This window comes from Danio aesculapii, chromosome 20 (genome assembly GCF_903798145.1).
Source record: "Danio aesculapii chromosome 20, fDanAes4.1, whole genome shotgun sequence".
NCBI classification, from domain to species: domain Eukaryota; kingdom Metazoa; phylum Chordata; class Actinopteri; order Cypriniformes; family Danionidae; genus Danio; species Danio aesculapii.
The window spans coordinates 34,361,043-34,367,448 of NC_079454.1; the positions used below are offsets into that span (position 1 = coordinate 34,361,043).

The 6,406-nt window shown below is 32.3% G+C and overlaps 1 long non-coding RNA gene across 2 annotated transcripts; it reads right to left on the reverse strand.

Annotated features, from left to right (window-relative positions):
- LOC130213646 (uncharacterized) lies at window positions 1-1,074 on the reverse strand. Of its 2 annotated transcripts, none has more exons than XR_008835486.1 (5): window positions 942-1,074; window positions 752-859; window positions 616-669; window positions 350-524; window positions 1-253 (listed from the first exon to the last, which is right to left on the reverse strand). It is a non-coding gene; the product is annotated as an uncharacterized LOC130213646 (long non-coding RNA). The 2 variants fall into 2 exon arrangements; XR_008835485.1 differs by having other exon boundaries at window positions 616-672.
- Window positions 1,075-6,406: the final 5,332 nt, after the last annotated feature.

Here is a 6,406-nt window from a genome sequence, read left to right on the forward strand (position 1 = left end):
GATTCAGTGTTAAGGTCATCGTCTTCTTTCTTTACAGTAAAAGAAAATCTGTAGTCAATGTCATATTCATCAGTTGGAGCTTTATTTAAAAAATGTATGTTCTCTGCTCCGGCCAAAACATGCAGGTACCTTGCAGGTCTCTAGCTTGCACCCTCGTGTCGTAGTTTTTTTTTTTCTCAGTTATTTTGTTGCTTTCTGAGAATGATGATCCACAGACCTTTTAACCCCTCTTTGTTTAGGCCACATGTCGTATCTTAAAAGAAGAACACAACCACATTAAAATGTATTAACATCCTTTGGACTGGGTAACCTTATGCTTGTGTTTGTGCTAAATAATACAAATACATACTTTTCAGTAGCACACACGCAGGACAGTTCTCTGAAGGAACCAGGATGAGTTGAAAGGTATTTGGTATTTATAATGGTTGGCCATCTCTGCCACAAGAATCCTCTGTTCTCTTGAAGAGTCCTTACTAGCAGGATAATGTTGAACGCCCTTCTCATTGTTGTTAGATCGACAGTGTCTGAAATGTATTCATAAGAAGAAAGTTGTATCACATGGATTATACATCAACTGTTAAAGAATCAAAACTGACAGAAGTCTAGTGTACATACCATGCTATAAGGCGAAGACATCCATATCACTTCTGTTTTTTGTTGTCTTTGCTTCTGCTAGTGAAAACACAAAACAATAATAGTAACACTTACAATTATTCATGACTATATGTAATATTAATAATAATTTCCTCACCGTCTGCCCACTTCTCTACATCATAAACCAAAGTCTTCCAATTGGTTTCCGGTCACTGCCAGTTTCATGGATTCTGTTTTGCAACTTGCATTGCAGAGCTGTTGTGGTCTAGTGATAAGAAATCAAAAATCATAATACTATTCAAATAGGTTACTGAACATCTAAAACAAACTCTACTGGATGTCTTTACCTTCTGATATCAACAGGTCAGTGAGATGGCCAAATAGTTGAACATCTGCTAATTCCAGCACATGACCATGAGAGTTACAGTAGCATGTCTGGTCACTGCAATCCAAGAGAGGAAACATTGCACTGTTCCAACCTCCTTCCGAACAGTTAAACCACACCTATCCTGGTATGCCAATATCCTGGAAAGCAATAACAAAATTTTGGCATCAGTTTAAGATGCTCATATAGTTCACCAATCTCACATTAAAACTCATGTGCTTTGGCATGGAACACCAAAATGAAAGACTTAAAGAGGGCGCTGGAACTTTGGACAGCTTTTTGCAACTCTTTGGAGGTAGTGTCATTAGTTAATGTAGTCCACAAATCTTCCTGTCAAGAACAAGTACATGACAGTTTATATCTTCTAATCTAATTTTACTAGGTGAACATCAAAGAGCTGTTTTCTTGTTAATTTAGTTTCAACACATACAGTTTAAAGTACCTAGTACATCCTTCTTGCAAATACTATCCACCTTGTATTGCACAGACTCCCACTCAAGAATATCTAAGAAAAATGTCTGTGAGATCTTGGCAGTCTATTAAAAATAATTATACCAACATCTTTTCCACCTACAATGGAAAGAATATAAAAATATTTTATGATATCAATTAATTACTTGCATGACCAAATCTGAGATAAAAAGGCCATCATTATGCCTTAGTTTAAATAAAACCAAAATTTCACTCTAGCCCACTGTCACCTAGGTCTACAGATACAGGGACTAATGGAAACAATGAAGTACACACCAACAGTCACTGGAGCAAGGCCCTCTCACAGTTGGGACGATTGGAGTTCCTATGAGCTGTACAAGATTAAAACAACAGAAAATTAACATTAATAACATTTCAACTTATCCCAAGACTAGTAGACAAGCAGCATAAGCAGACTTCTAATTTCCTGGACTCCAATGTGGACAGCCGAATCAGTTTATGGTCTATAAGGTGTCATACAAATCAGACAAAACACTTTCTGGAAAATAAAAAAAAAGGTTGGCCACTAATCAACACATAGAACAAATTGTTTTAAACAGTTAAGCCACAATATTTTGTGAGCTTATACTGTAGTTTAATGTTTTTCATAAACAATAGTAAGAATAAAACTTTTAATAAATGCGTCTCTTCCCGTTAATACAATAGTAGTGGAAGAATAAATGCATGTAAATTTTATCTCATACAATCATATATGCCTAAACATTGTAGATATTTAATATACATGGAATGAAAAACTAACCCTTTATTGATTCCAGATTGGTATTGGCCTTCCTTACACAATGTGTCTCCTTCTCCACCATACCCTTGGTTCAGTTGTCTTTACTGGAGTTGCTTCCTGCAGATCACCAAGTTGTCATCAAGACTTGAGCTTATAATTGAAATCTTGATCAATCCGAGTATCAAGGTTCAAAAGTTGCTCTTGAAGTTCTGAATCACTCATTGTGATAGGCAGAAACAGACTGAAAGACACAAGGATTAAACAAACAAATACAAATGTGTTAACAGAGATAGAGAGAGGGACAAGTGCAATTTAACAATATAAACATGGGTTCTAAAAGTGCCTTTACCTTTTGCTTATTAATAAAATTGGGAAATTGGATTTAAAGTAATTCGAAGAACCTGAAAACAAAATATTAATATCTGAACACCTTATACTTATATATATAGTTGAAGTCAGAATTATTAGCCCCCTTCTGTTTATTTTTCCCCCAATTTCTGTTTAACAGAGAGATTTTTTTCCAACACATTTCTAAACATAATAGTTTTAATAACTCATTTCTAATAACTGATTTATTTTCTCTTTGCCATGATGACAGTACATAATATTAGACTAGATATTTTTCAAGACAATTCTATACAGCTTAAAGTGACATTTAATGGCTTAACTAGGTTAATTAGGTTAATAGGCTAATAATTTTGACTTTAAAAAATTTGAAACTGCTTTTATTCTAGCCAGATAAAACATATAAGTATAACATATAAATACTATCAGACATACTGTGAAAATTTCCTTGCTCTGTTAAACATAATTTGGGAAATATTTAAATTAAATATATAAATTAAAAGGGGGGCTAATAATTCTGACTTCAACTATATATATATATATATATATATATATATATATATATATATATATATATATATATATATATATATAGGCAGAAAGAGACTGTATTTAATAATACAAATATTAGTTTTGTGGTCTAAAATGAATAAAATGCGCTCAGACAGGCAGAATTTCAGTTATGTCTGCTTTTTTGTTTCTTTTAAGGCATGAAAAATAATTGCAGTTACAATGTAGCCTTTAAACTTAAGAGAAACACTTGATTTGCTTTAATATTGATGTAGTTATGAATACAATTGTATTATTAGAGGTAATATTTATTGCATATTGCATAATTTATTTAGATTTTGGACGATTACTATTGTGGAAAACAACAATCTGGTAACACTGCTCCTCATCTTCAAATGTATAACTATATTGTTCTGAGCTATGCACGACTATATGTGGGGAAAATATATTTTTTAATAAATGAACTTAGATGTAATTAGATAACATTGCTAGTTTGCAGTACATGCTTTATTTATATCAAGTCTGCAGTCATTTAATGCATCAGGAGATAACTTCCCTGCTTTTATAAAAGTTTTAAACAAACCCCTTATCTAAATCAACAAATCGTCTTTATTTGTTTACTTTTTACTTACCGCGTGGAAAACCGCAGTGGACCTTGGGATCGCAATGAACCTTGGGATTGCGACCATAGACTGTAAAAAAAAAATAGATCTCGACGTACTATGACCCCAACTTCAATGAATAATTTAATAATACAAAGATCAGCTAAAAATATTTTTAAAACTTAGTACTTTAAATTTAATATTTTTTAAGTTAAAAAAACAAACAAATTAATCAGTTTTATTAGGCATAATTACCCTAAACTGGGCAATTGAATATAATTTCACTCATTAAATATAAAGTAAATGATAACATATTTATAAATAACAACTAATCTCCAATAAAAAATAAAAAATATATTATGTAGCATTAACCTACCACGTATTGTTGCAGTTTAACTCATCGGTGAACTCACCGGTGATGCATTTTGACCAATAGCTGAGCGATGTTAAACTCACTGTTGAATAGAAGTCACGTTGACCGATGTATATTCTCATTTACAGTTGTCTCGACCCTCTTTACAGACGCTTTTCATGAACAAAACAAAAATCACATATTTAAAAAAAATGTTATAATAGACGTTAACCAGGTTTAAAATATTGCGTTGACATCTTTTGATGGCTTTGAACGTCTCCGTATGACGCCTGAGGCAACCTATTGAAAGCAATGGAATTCCTTCTGCGTCGGTTTAGAAAAACTAGTACACTATGTCAATAATAATAATAAAAAAACTGCGTCTGGTACCCTGTGTCAACAATAATAATTAAAATACTGCGTCTGGTACCCTGTGTCAACAATAATAATTAAAACACTGCGTCTGGTACCCTGTGGCTGTAATAATAATCAAAATACAGCGTCTGGTACCCTGTGGCTAAAATAATAATCGTAATACTGCGTCTGGTACCCTGTGGTTATAATAATATTTAATAAAAATATTTTTTAAAAAGCGCAGCATCAGGTACCCTATGGCAAAATAAGTCGTGCTAGAGACACGAAAATGATTTCCTATTGAAATACATTGGATGGAAATTCGTGCAAGGTGACACGAAAAAAGAGGGAAATTCGTGCCCATGAACACGAATCAATAGATTAAATTTCGTGACTATTTCACGAACTGCCGTGAGACTGGGTTGCCCTGTTCGCGTGGGTATTCAGGATCGTTTTCATCAATCTGATGCAACTTTTATTATTTACAAGCAAAGAAAATGTAATTAAAAGTTTCAGATCAATTAAACTCAATTTATAAAAAGACTAGCCTATTTTATGCATTAAATAATGACATAGATAACTAATTTCCTTCATTTCCGATTAGACCATGCACTTCATTCAGTTTTACAGTTTTAATAGGTATATAAGCTTTTATAATATATAAATAATATATAATATATATATTATAAATAATATTCGTTTAACAAATATTTTAACACATTAAAAGTAATTAAATTACCTGTCTTTTGATTAAAAACTTCATGCAAAGGATCAGGAATTGATCGCGCGCAAAAACAAAAGCAATCATCCAACACATGCATGCCTCTCATGCCACGTTTTCGAGGATAAATCCGTGTCTGAGTGCTGCTTTGAATTGAATAAAATTATTAAAAACACATTAAAGACTATACACATAAAATAAAACTTTCACAACGGTGTATCTTTTGGAAAAACACCAATTTATGGGCGCTACTTTTGGTTTTAAAAGAATCAAGCAGATTTTTTAAAAATCTAATTTGCAGAAGAGAAATGACAGAAATATTGCAAAGGAAAAAGATTAAACATATCAGGACTGTTAAAAGAACATTCTACTTTATATATTCTTTCAACTCCAATACAAGTTAAGATTGTGAATGACGGAGTGTATTGGTCCCGCTGTTTATGAATGAGGACTTGGAGAGAATGCACTGTTTAGTTTCAGCACGATATATTTAAATGAAAACAAAAAGCGAACTGCTCATCACGCTCAAAAAGTTAAACAAAGTCACAACTCTTGTTCGTTGCACCCGCGGGATGCACAATGAACCTAACACGGCATTCTTTTAAATTCGATGTTTGTGAAGTATGTGAACTAACCGCAGATGCTTTGCCATGTTGGTCGCGACACTCTGCTTTATAACTTATTCATTTATTACAATAATTACACTTAGCTTTGTCATCGTTCTTCACCACATGTAGCCACTCTTTTGAGCACATCTTGCGTTCCATCTCTAAACAAATGTTTAGATTATTATTTTAGGTGCTCTCCAGCGGCGAAGTTCCTGGCAGAGTAGCGAGTGAAAATATATGTGCATGCAGAAATCGGACAAGAGATAAAGTTATTACAAGTTTTGTTTTTTTATATTTGTGACTGTGAAGTTTAATAAGAATAAATATATATATATATATATATATATATATATATATATATATATATATATATATATATATATATATATATATATATATATATATATATATATATACATACACACATTTTGAGAAAAATAATCGTGATTTTCATTTTTTTTTGTTATCGTGCAGCCCTAGTTACAGGTTATCAGCTTTCTTTAAAACATCTTTTTTGTTTCAACAGAAAAGAAACTCAAAGGTTTGAAATCACTTGAGGGTGAGCAAATTTTAGTTTTTGGATGAATTATCCCTTTAAATCCTATCACCACCTGGATGAATGTGTACACCAAAACAGTAGGAAACGGATATAAAGCACACACTTTGGGGAATCCAAAAATAAACTGCATCTCTTCTACTAAGAGCTACTATAAACTCATTTGGCA